The 13,537-nt window shown below is 38.7% G+C and overlaps 1 protein-coding gene across 39 annotated transcripts in view; it reads right to left on the bottom strand.

Annotated features, from left to right (window-relative positions):
• The window catches only part of SRPK2 (SRSF protein kinase 2), a 239,413-nt gene that overhangs the window by 123,760 nt on the left and 102,116 nt on the right, over positions 1–13,537 (bottom strand). The window lies entirely within an intron of this gene.

Genomic DNA, 13,537 nt, shown 5'->3' with positions numbered 1-13,537 from the left:
TGGCCACCTGATGCAAAGAACTGACTCATCAGAAAAGACCCCGATGCTGTGAAAGATTGAAGGCAGAAGGGGAAGAGGACAACAGAGGATGAGATGGTTGGATGGCATCACTGATTCGACAGACTTGAGTTTGAGCAAGCTCTGGGAGTTGGAAATGGACAGGGAGTCTGGTGTGCTGCAGTCCATGGCGTCACAAAGACTCAGACATGACTGAGCAACTGAATTGAACAGTATGGATGAGAGTTGGACCATAAACAAGGCTGAGTGCCTAAGAATTGATGCTTCTGAACTGTGGTGTCGGAGAAGACTCTTGAGAGTCCTTTGGACTGCAAGGAGATCAAACTAGTCAATCCTAAAGAAAATCAATCCTGAATATTCATTGGAAGGACTGATGCTGAACCTGAAGCTCCAATACTTTGGCCACCTGATTTGAAGAGCTGACTCATTGGAAAAGACCCCGATGCTGGGAAAGATTGAAGGCAGGAGAAGGGGAAGACAGAGGATGAGATGGTTGGATGGCATCACTGACTCAATGGACATGAGCTTGAGCAAGCTCCAGAAGATGGTGAAGGACAGGGAAGCCTAGCATGCTGCAGTCCACAGGTTTGCAGAGAGTCTGACATGTGACGTGACTGAGCAACTAACCAACAACAACAACAAATACATTTTACAAGACAGAAAAGTGAAGCACAGATTGGCCATATAACCTATCTACCAGCACAGTGAGAAAAAATTTAACAAATAATGAGTTTGGTATAGGGTAGGTTAAATTTGACATTTCAGTAGATTTTAGGTAGTGATATAAAGCAGGCAGCTGGATATATGTGTCTGTAGCTCAGAAAGGAGAACTGGAGGTATATGTTCAAAAGTCTGCTCACAGATGGTACTCAACACCATAGAAACATGAGAAATGAAACGTGAGAGATGAAATCATCTTCAGAGAGAGAACACCAAGAAAAGCACAGACCTTGGACAGAGACTCTGAGGAAGGGTCAGCATATGGATAAAGAAGAAATCAAAAAAGAAACTGAGACAGATCACTTTCACTTCTCTATCTTCTAACTTTTTCACTAACCAAAGAAACCTTCTGTATTAAGCCTATCTATTTCAGAGCCAGATATTTTGAATACTGAATACATTAACTATAAATTTTACTAGTGTTGAGAGGTGGCCAGTTAGTGACAACAATCTTTCACTTGCCTTGGACTGTCAGGAGAAAAGGGACTCCATATGAGTGAAATCTGCTGATGAGAAGCATTTCCAGATAAGGGAAACTTTCCCTTTATGTGAATGGTTTGTAGCTCAAACGCCTTCTAGAATCAGGTAGTTGAGTGTGAAGTACTATGTCACACAACAGTAAATCAGGACAAGCATTAGAGTACTAGACAGCAAAAGTCTGAATTCTGTCTGTGTGTCCTAGTTCTATTTGTTCTGTTTCAAAGCAAAGGTTGGCACTCTTAATCTCTTTCCTTCTTGGTTGCTTGTATGTTGAAGTCAGTGGAGAAAGAAATGAGTACAAACTCAATTATTAAATGCATGCGACCTGACTCAGGACACCTACTACCAAAAAATACTCAAAATTGTCAGATAATACATGAGCACAGTTGATGGAGCTGCAAAATATGGCTTTGAGAGGACCTCTTTGATTTAACTGAGGTATGACACTGTTAAACCATAACATACTGGTTTCTTATATATGAAGTGGGAATAGAACCATCTATAGTATACATCTGTAAGGATTTCTTGAAGAATTAATAGTGAATATGAAAATGTGCTATAAAACAAAAGGCATTTAATATTACTTCTTCCATGCTCTGGCTTGAGCAGATATTAAAGAAGAGTACAAGTATAATTTAAAATAATCATTCTTGGTTTTCTTAAGAGAAGATAACTAGGCAAACCAATTGCCTTGTGCAATGTTCCAAGACTCCAAATTTCTTAACTTTATAAACACTGAAAGTTTACAAGAATCCTATCTGGACTCTTAGATAAATCACTTCACTATTTCAGGCACTGGCTTTTCTCATGCAGAAAATAACGGTGGAGGATAAACTGGATCTCTAATTTCCCTTCTTGCTATGATAATTTTCATCATTACATTCAGCCATATAAGCCTGGTCAAAAAAATGAGTTAAATGCTTTTGATTAGTTAATAAAAACAAATTCTTATAACTGAGCCACATCATTCATAAGTACACTTCTACCTTTATCATCTCAACTATGATACATTAAAGTTAGAGAGAAAATAATAAGCCTATGACTTGGAATAAAATGAGACATGACAGTAGATCTTCAGGCTCTTCATATGAGCTCTTGTTGTCTATGTGCTTCTCAAAGCATGAGGCTATCATTGAGCTAAATGTTATTCTAGTGTTTAAATTGAAATACATTATTCTGTACAACATGCACTTAAATGCAAAAAGTGCAAGAAAAGAAACACTGATGTGCTGTATGACTAGAAAAAGACTGCTATGGGCTGTGTTAGGCTTACTGGGGGACATGATGTCAGTCACTCTACAATTTCACATTTGTAGATATAGAGGTTTTAAGTTACATGCATATAAGGAGCAATGCTACTGAATGATGCCATGGGAATTTAAAAGTTTAGAATTACAAAAAGCACCAAATCACATCAGGTAACTAGAGCGAGCCTCATCTTTAGAAAAAGTCAACTTCTGTGGATCCCCTTTTAAAACATTAAATTTGAAGAATTTCTTGGAAAACACTTGATTTGCATTCACCTGAAAATATTTCTACAGATACTTCATAGCATCTAGTCCTAAGAATCAGAAAGCCTTTAATGTTCTCCACAAAAATCTGTGATTCCATTAAACAATCAGGTGGGTGAACAGCAGGGAAGTTTTACTACTATGAAAATCAGTTCCACCTTTGCCATCAGTCATTAAATACTTTATAGTAACTCTGAGAAACAAGGGATAATAACTGTTTAACGTCAGGAGACCGTGAAATAGGGGCCACATTGCCACAGGGAACATAGCTGACCTCAGGGCAGCAACAGCAGCAGAAGCTCCTTGGGGGCACATGACCGTGGAGGAACAGAGCGAGAATGAACTGGACACTGCACAGCTCATTATACCCAAACACAAATTCTTGATTTGTTCACTTTGAAATAAATACTTGCATCTACAGTGAAACAGAAGTATACCAAGGTACCACTGTAGCAATGAATCCATCAATACACTCTCTTCCTTCATCTACAAAAGCCCAGAAAAAATTGACAGTCCTAAACTAAAGAGAAAATCACACATAACAGACCAAAGTGTTGAACTGCATCATAGGCAGCCAAGGATTCCGCTAGAGAAGTCTTTCATTTATCCAAACACAGACTGTCAAATTATAAAAGCAAACATTTAATCTCTTAAGAAAATGACTGAGCTCAGCAACAAAATAAAAAAACTTTCTCCCACAATTCTGTATTTAATTCCATCAGACTTCCTTTTCCATAAATGAGTATAATTTTTTTTCATAAGTGAGTATAATTTTGTATGTGAGTATAATTTTGTAAACTTTCTTCAGCCTTGCATTAAACAAAGGCTCTTCCTGCAAACTGCAAGATAATCCTGCAAAGGATTATCTTGACCCCTAAAATAAAATACCCTTTTTCATTCAGAATTCAGGGGGTACTATCACAATCAATACAAAACTGTTGAGGGGCAAAAAGGCTTGTTGAAGAGGACAAGAACAGATTCTGGAGGAGGGAAGGGAGTGCCTGGTAGCATGTAGGGATTCCCAGACCAGGGACTGAACCCATGCCCACTGCAGTGCAAGTATAGTTTTAAACCACTGGACCGCTATAGAAGTCTTTGGATTTCGTTTAAATTCTGGCTAAAACAAGGCCAAGAACAATCTGAGAATAATCTGTGTATGTGTGTATGTGCTAGATACCTTAAACCATAAAATCAGATGGAACACAGACTTGTACTAACGTAACACTGTTACGTTAGTACAACATTAAAAAGAGGATTTAAAATTTAGTTAAGTGGTGCAATGGCAAATAATTAAGTGATATTTTTTTGCCCTTAAAAGAGAAAGAGGCACTAGAAACACCTTTGCTAAGTCGCGTCAGTCGTGTCCGACTCTGTGCCACCCCATACATGGCAGCCCACCAGGCTCCCCCGTCCCTGGGATTCTCCAGGCAAGAACACTGGAGTGGGTTGCCATTTCCTTCTCCAATGCAGGAAAGTGAAAAGTGAAAGTGAAGTCGCTCAGTCGTGTCCAACTCTTAGCGACCCCATGGACTGCAGCCTACCAGGCTCCTCCATCCATGGGATTTGCCAGGCAAGAGTACTGGAGTGGGGTGCCATTGCCTTCTCCAAGAAACACCTTTATCAAACAACAAATAACTAGTGAATGCCTTTGTATTATCAATTTGAGTTCAAGAAAAGGAAATAAATTCTTTTACCCATACACTGTAATATTGTCAGGATAAAAAGCAAAATAACAAGAAAATGGAAAGGGATAGAGCGGAGGTCAGGAAAGAAAAATAATAAAGCAAATAATAATCTTTTCTAAATGAAAAAAGAAAGGTTAAGACAACAGAGTTCACTGGCATTTCCATCTGAAAATATTATTCAGTGGTTATAAATTTTAAGTTAAAATTAAATAAAATTTAAAATTTATTCTTTGGTCATGAGAGCAACTTATCAAATGCTCAGTAAGGCATAACCACATTATAGAACCTTCTACCACTACAGAAAGTCCATTGTACAGGCCTGGCTTGGTGTATTTTAGATAAATTATAGAAGTGAAGTTTTATATATACACCATACAAAGACTTCTGTCACAAACTGTTGACAGAAAATTTTGAGGCAAACATTTTATATTTTAATATTTCATATTCATGATTATTGGGTATCCTGCAATCATGATTAACCATATATAACACAGAAAAAATACTGAAAGTCCAACAGGCAAACTATCTGTCTTTAGAGCATATCTACCCATCCAAACAAATACGGAATTACCTCCTTTTACAGCCTTGAAGAAAAATGTATTTCATAGCCTTTAAAAAAAAAGCAGAGTGTGAGTGTGCTTTTATTTTTTTAGGTCATTTATTAAGAAATTTTAAAAACTGAGGTATAGTTGATTTGCATTGTTCTGTTAGTTTCTACTGCACAGCAAAGTGATTCAGTTATATATATATTTATATATAAACATATATATACTTTTATATACATATATATATACTTTAGATGCTTTTTCAGTTTCTCTACCTTTATAATTTATTGCAAAATATTGAATATAGTTTCCTGTGCTATACAGTAGGACCTCATTGCTTATTTTATTTTTTAATTAATTTATTTTAATTGGAGGATAATTACAACATTGTGATGGTTTTTGCCATACGTTGACAGGAATCAGCCACAGGTACACATGCGTGATTATGCTTTAAAAAAAAACTATTTATTTATTTGGCTGCACTGAGTCTTAGTTGTAGCATCTAGTTCCCTGAGTGTGTGTGTGCTAAGTCACTTCAGTCATGTCCGACTCTTTGCAACCCTATAGACTATAGCCCTCCCGGCTCCTCTGTCCATGGAATTCTCCAGGCAAGAATACTGGAGTGGGCTGCCATTTCCTACTCCACTAAGTTCCCTGAACAGGGATCAAACTGGGGCCCCTGCATTGGGAGTGCAAATTCTTAGCCACTGGACCACCAGGAACTCCTGACTGCCTCTCTTGGTAATTCTCCCAGCATCAAGGAATTCATCTGCCCTCTCTCACTCAAATGGAAAACACTGCTATAATTTTTTTACCCATTTCCAGAACAAATGAATTATCAACTCTACAGGACATGCTACAACCTTCAAGCCTAGAAGATAAAATGTGTTTCTTTGAACTTCCTTAAAAAACCCTACTTTTAGCCTTATGCAGCATGCATCTGTTCTCAACATGGGCAGAACATCTCTGTTACTGAAACTTTTCCATGATTCTTGTAAACTATAGCATAAAAGTCAAAACCCTTACTGCTACATAGAAGAGTCCTTTCCATCAGGGTACAACATCTCTCTCTCACCTATTTTCCCATCCTTTCTTCTACCTCATTCCAAGCCATGTGCAAATATTTAGAACTCCCAGATGGTCCCACAACATTTCATTTCACTCTGACTTCTCCCATGCTACTTCTAGGCTAAACTAAGGATTTGGACTCCTGTACAAAGCATACTCCTTACCCTTACTCCTCCCCAAAGATTCAAATTCCACCAAGAAAAGTGCATTTTGTCTAAGGGAAGATCTTGAATAAAAAGATGATTAAATTATGCAATCGTCAGTGAAGACTTACTGCACATCAACAAGGCCCTGGTTTAACAAGGAAGGTTAGAGAATCTTAATTCCTATACATTTTTTAAAAAAATAGAGAGAGAAAAACCAACCATCTGTGTTGAAGGTTATCTGTCTGGAGCGAGAAGTTTGGATCATTTAACTTCCTGAAATCTCTTACAAAGTTAAGATTCATTAGCATGAATACTAAGTACACTCAAGGAATTTAATAAATGCCTAAGTTTTTTGGGGAACTCCAAAATCACTGCAGAAGGTGATTGCAGCCATAAAATTAAAAGACGCTTACTCCTTGGAAGGAAAGTTATGGCCAACCTAGATAGCATATTCAAAAACAGAGACATTACTTTGCCAACAAAGGTCCATCTAGTCAAGGCTATGGTTTTTCCAGTGGTCATGTATGGATGTGAGAGTTGAACTGTGAAGAGGGCTGAATGCCGAAGAATTGATGCTTTTGAACTGTGGTGTTGGAGAAGACTCTTGAGAGTCCCTTGGACTGCAAGGAGATCCAACCAGTCCATTCTAAAGGAGATCAGTCCTGGGTGTTCTTTGGAAGGAATGATGTTGAAGCTGAAACTCCAGTACTTTGGCCACCTCATGCAAAGAGTTGACTCATTGGAAAAGACTCTGATGCTGGGAGGGATTGGGGGCAGGAGGAGAAGGGAACAACAGAGGATGAGATGGCTGGATGGCATCACTGACTTGATGGACGTGAGTTTGAGTGAACTCCGGGAGTTGGTGATGGACAGGGAGGCCTGGCATGCTGCGATTCATGAGGTCGCAAAGAGTCGGACACGACTGAGCGACTGAACTGAAATGAAGTGAATACAACAATCTACTGAGTCTTGTATCTTGTTAAAGTCGATCATACAGACTTCACTTCACTATCACTCACAAACACCAGAAGAAACACCAAAGGTACCACAACAATATTTGACTTTACTAGAAGGAAGAGACAAGGAGCAAAGAGACTAGTAAGTAGACACTGCCTAGCATATTGCCTAAAGTCATCTATAAAACACTCAAAAAGAGACTAATACAAAAATCCCAAATGAGGGTGTAAGCAAAAAAGTTTGTCATAACATAAGAAAAACTGCATATGTTAAGTGTAAAATGTTAATTCCTAAATAATTTGTCAGTATAACAGTGGTTTTTCTTGTTGGTGATGTTATTAACATACATCTGCTTGAATTTTATAGATATACATTATGCTGAAACAAAAGTTAACCTCAAAAACATTAATAATAATAACCGACCTTTAATGATAAAAGCACAGTACTTTGTTTTCTTTTTAATCTGAATATTCTAAAATGAGTAAGTGTATCTTCTGAGATATGTGGGAAAGATTGTTAGATGATAATAATCATAATTAAGGCTTGATTCTCCTGCATAAATTAGTATATTTTTCTTTATAGGTAATAAGAGCAATGTTATGTTTTTTCCTTTAGTTTGCCTGTTAGAAAACATAAGGCCAAATCTGTTAGTCACCTTCAGAAGTTGCACAGCAAAACGCCACATATCTGCGTGTGTATCTGAATCTCCTCCCTTGTAACTTTCTATCCTGACATGTATTTTCTCTGACCCTTTTCTATTGCATTGTAGGTATTCTGCATGTGTGCGTGCTAAGTCGCTTCAGTTGTGGCCGACTCTTTAAGACCCATGGACTGTCACACGCCAGGAGTCCTCTGAGACCCTCTGTTCATAGGATTCTCCAGGCAAGAATACTAGAGTAGGTTGCCTTTTCCTCCTCCAGAGGATCTTCCCAATCCAGGGATCAAACACCCTTCTCTTATGTCTAACTAGCTTTAAAATGCTTTTTGTGGGGAGAGATGGAAGCAAAGAGGAAAAAGGAGGAAAGGATGAAGTGACAGTCATTCAAACAGAACACTGTTCTACCTCTGTAATTTTCAGATTACTTATTATAGTTTAAGTTCCATCAGAGAAATGCATCTCTTTTGGAGGTCATTTCTACTCTATATCAGTTAATATCTCATGGAATTTGAGGTATCTTATTAGCATGTGGTTATTGGAGGAGAGGTCATCAGTATTTCTGCGTATTTGAAATGTCAAGAAAACCTATAAATATATCCCTTAACAAGACAATTGTTTGACTTATATTCTATAGATAATGCTTAGTACTCATATGATTTGAAATTCCTTGAAAATAAATCTGCACAGGTCTATGGCTCACAAATTGTAAATCCATGTGCTACAGTACAGTAGAAAAAATGTTTACCATGAACTGAATTTAGAAAACAGATAGTTTCTTAAAAAAAATAAATAAAGACTGATACAAGTTTCTGCTTTGTTTTCTAATCCGCACTCTCAATTAAAATAAGAGACACCTTACATGAAAACCAAATTTTCAACTTTTCCTGAAAATCACAGAAACTCACACAACTTGGTCTGTGTTTTAACATGGCAGCAATCAGCAACAGCTGATCAGTGCCATCTCTTTAGATGGGGCTGTGGTTGTCAATTTGCTAAAGTCCCCACCAGGCCCTCATAGCTCCTTTACAGTGGCCTTCAGTAGACAATTGTGTTTGCAACCCTTCACCACAGCTATAGTCTTACTATACATTCCCTAAAAATGCAACTATTGATTATTTATAATCCTTTCAAAGAGTGCTAATGGCCTCCCACCATAGAGTCATTCATGATGCAGTAACTCAGCATTGCACACCCAACAACCAGGGTATGTTGGCGTAAGCCACCCACCAAAATCTCTTCTGCTTTTGTGTTGCCACTGCTGCTCCCTGGTCTCCCAATAACTGACTGGCTAGCACATGGCAGCTGCTGATCCATGTTGGCTGGATGACCTGATGATGATGATGATGATGTTGTTCAGTTGCTCAGTCGTATCCAACTCTTTGTGACCCCATGGACTGCAGCACCTCAGGCTTCCTTGTTCTTCAGTATCTCCTGGAGTTTGCTCAAACTCATGTTCATTGAGTCAATGATGCCATCTAACCATCTCATCCTCTGTTGCCCCCTTCTCCTCCTGCCCTCAATCGTTCCCAGCATCAGGTTCTATTCCAAGAACTGAGAATGGATGCATGACAAATGTAATCTATACCAAAGTTAGTCTTAATTTCTTCCAACTAGTGGCACATTAATTTCTGCCTCAAAGGGAATCTGCAATATGATTGCTTAGAATTACTTTTTATTATTGTCATTGCAGCTCACATTAGTTAAAAACTTCCCTGAACTACCATTTTGGGGGAGGAGTTCCCAAAGTGACGAGGAAGTGCCACTGCTGGTACATAAAATGATGAGATGACACTTTGGACTAGGTATTGAATCACATACTGAGAAAATGACCCCTCTCCCAAGGTTCTTTAAATTTATCAGAATATATCAAAGAGCAAGCCTCACTTTGGTACTCACACATATTTAAGCTCTTTTATGACACCGCCAATTTAATTTCCCTTGTAAACAGAAAGAGCATATGGCTCAGGCCTGAAGGCTTTATCAGACAACAGAATCTAGACAGAATTTAACAGCAATTGTTTTTAAAAGCAATTGATACTGGTTCACCCATTGTGGGAGGGGTACAAAGATTCCCTTTTAAAGAAAATTAGCATTTAAAAAGGATTATAAAATTTTGTGTTTTTATGTTATGTATTTTATCACCGTAAACCACTAAAAAAAAACAAAAAAACAAGATGTTAACAGCAGAAGGTGAAGTGTAAACCATGACAAAAAGCACTAGGGTGATATTTGAAATACTAACATTTGGAAATAAAAGGCTATATGGCTTGATGTTACCAGTACAGAACCAAGTGGAACATGTTCAGGTTTACTTTAATTTCTATTTTGCATTAAAACAAATGTAAATATATATAATAATAAACTGTATTTTTTTGGTGATAGAAAAAGCTAAGATTTGTAACTCTGACATTAAGAGTTAAATTAGCTTATGCTATGCTAAGTCACTTCAGTCGTGTCCGACTCTGTGCGACCCCATAGATGGCAGCCCACCAGGCTCCCCCGTCCCTGGGATTCTCCAGGCAAGAACACTGGAGTGGGCTGCCATTTCCTTCTCCAATACATGAAAGTGAAAAGTGAAAGTGAAGTTGCTCAGTCGTGTCTGACGCTTAGCAACCCCATGGACTGAAGCCTAACAGGCTCCTCCGTCCATGGGATTTTCCAAGCAAGAGTACTGGAGTGGGGTGCCATTGCCTTCACAAGGAAATCCACTGCAGTATTCTTGCCTGGAGAATCCCATGGATAGAGAAGCCTGGCGGGTTACAGTCCATGAGGTTGCAAAGAGTCAGACATGACTGAAGCAACTTAACACACACATATACTTGATCATATGATTTTATATATATATTAATAACTTCAGATATGCAGATGACACCACCCTTATGGCAGAAAGTGAAGAGGAACTAAAAAGCCTCTTGATGAAAGTGAAAGTGGAGAGTGAAAAAGTTGGCTTAAAGCTCAACATTCAGAAAACGAAGATCATGGCATCCAGTCCCATCACTTCATGGGAAATAGATGGGGAAACAGTGGAAACACTGTCAGACTTTATTTTGGGGGGCTCCAAAATCACTGCAGATGGTGACTGCAGCCATGAAATTAAAAGACGCTTACTCCTTGGAAGAAAAGTTATGACCAACCTAGATAGCATATTGAAAAGCAGAGACATTACTTTGCCAACAAAGGTCCGTCTAGTCAGGGCTATGGTTTTTCCAGTGGTCATGTATGGATGTGAGAGTTGGACTGTGAAGAAGGCTGAGCACCGAAGAATTGATGCTTTTGAACTGTGGTTTTGGAGAGGACTCTTGAGAGTCCCTTGGACTGCAAGGAGATCCAACCAGTCCATTCTGAAGGAGATCAGCCCTGGGATTTCTTTGGAAGGAATGATGCTAAAGCTGAAACTCCAGTACTTTGGCCACCTCATGTGAAGAGTTGACTCATTGGAGAAGACTCTGATGCTGGGAGGGATTGGGGGCAGGAGGAGAAGGGGATGGCAGAAGATGAGATGGCTGGATGGCATCACTGACTGGATGCACGTGAGTCTGAGTGAACTCCAGGAGTTCGTGATGGACAGGGAGGCCTGGCGTGCTGCAATTCATGGGGTCGCAAAGAGTAGGACACAACTGAGTGACTGAACTGATATATATATATATATATATACATACACACACACACACATATATATATATATATAATTGACTTAATCTATGCCAATACCATAGAAATTGGTAACTCCCTACACCAAAAAAAAAAAAAAAAAACCTTCGCACAAAGTTCATAATTTATAAGCTGAAAATGATGACATAAAAAATATTTTGTGATGAGAGCACTTCTGCATTTGAGATCATAATTTGGGGCTAATAGTAAGTAAACCAAATGTCACTGACAATCCCAGTTGGCAAACAGCATCTGTGACAAATTCTACAACGGAAAGATGCACGGTTCTGTAATGGCTTATAATAGGCATACTTTGACCGAGACAGGGTTTCCTTGAGATGATAGGGTTAGGAGGTGCAAAATAGCAAGGCAGGAGGAACATGCCCAAAGTGGAGGAGTCTGAGGCTAGGCTGAAGAGTACCAGTGCTCAATGGTTCACCTTTAGGCCAAGAACAACAGGAAGACAGCAGAAGAGTCTGTAAAGTGGAGTTACCTACCTGAGAAGATCTGCATTCTGGAAGGTTTGAAATGGCTGTAATATGGCAACCTTCTCAAGAGGCATCAGAATACAGAATCAAAGTTTAAATAGGTAACAAATGAAAAAAATAATTTAGGAACAACTACACTTAGACCAAAACATATAAAAAATGTCATAATTTCTTCATCAGACCTATGGGGCCTACCTCCATCAAGGGTTTTAAAGTAGCAGGGACTAAAACTCTAAGGAGGGGTTCTCAGGGCTGGGGTGGCTGAGTGTCAAAACTGTGGGGCTCTGCTCACTTTCCTGCTTCCCTGTTCACACTTTTCTTTTTTTATGTTTTTCATGAAAGGTTTCAAATAAGGTTCAGCTGACGAAAAAATTTTGTTACTAAAACCAAATCTGAAAACTGATATTAATACCTATGGTCTCTAACACCCAGGTAAAAGACTAGAAGTCATGAGTGGGAGAGCAGTACCTCATATGGCTATATCCTCTGGTTCATGTTTGGTCTAAACTTCTCATTCTGATCTTCTTCCTAAGTATCTTTGCTGGTGGTTTAGCCACTCAGTCGTGTCTGACTCTTTGCAACTCCATGGACTGTAGTCCACCAGGCTCCTCTGCCAATGGGATTTTCCAGGCAAGAATACTGGAGTGGGTGGCCATTTCCTTCTCCAGGGAATCTTCCCAACCCAGGGATCAAACCCAGGTCTCCTGCATTACAGTCAGATTCTTTACCAACTGAGCCACCTTAGGAACTCAGAAATAGTCCCCTATCTGCCTCTAGTCCTCTTCAAAAAGGTTCAAACTCTAGGTCACCCTGGCACATCCACCAGAATGGTAAAAGAAATAGGAAGTAAGGAGAGAAAGGGAAAGGGAAGGGAAGAGAGAAAGAATATACAGAAGCCAGCTGGCAAAGACCTGGAGCACAGCTGGTGGGAGTGCAGATTGGCACATTTGCTTCGGAAAGTTGGCAATATCCACCAAAGTTCAGCAACTGCACTCCTAGGAATACACGCAACAGAAATGCTATGCAAAGGTTCATTCACCAAAAGACATGTATACAAATGCTCACAGCAGCACTAATTCTAATAACTATCAACTGCAAACATTCCACAAGCTCATCAATAGAACAGATTATTTATCTACTGTTAGGTATATTCATATGTTGAATACTGTACAGCAATGAGACTGCATCAATTACAATTACACAGGAAAACACATACAAATCTCACATAGGTAACACTGGGAGAAGACACACCAAAAGAGTATGCAGAGTGTGTGTGTGTGTGTGTATACATACATACATATATTACTCAAAAAGAGATGAAACAACTGACTAGTCATGCACAGAAACAATGGCAACTTCTACCTTAATACTAAAGCCCAAAATTAATCACAGACTTAAATATTAAGAGCTGAAAATTTCTATATGCAAATCTAGAAGAAAACCTTAGTGACCATGGACTTGGCCAAGATTTAGATACAACACATAAACTACACAAGAAAGAAAAAAAATCGAACTGAATTTGATAATGATCTGTACACTTTCCCATATACAACTACAATTTAAATATTACTAAATAATAAATAAAAGCAGAAGCAAGCATAAAGACAGAA

This window comes from Bos grunniens, chromosome 4, assembly GCF_055505025.1.
Source record: "Bos grunniens cultivar Pamir isolate PY7600 chromosome 4, Bosgru_T2T1.0, whole genome shotgun sequence".
Classification (NCBI taxonomy): Eukaryota; Metazoa; Chordata; class Mammalia; order Artiodactyla; family Bovidae; genus Bos; species Bos grunniens.
This window is presented reverse-complemented; position numbering and strand designations above follow the sequence as displayed.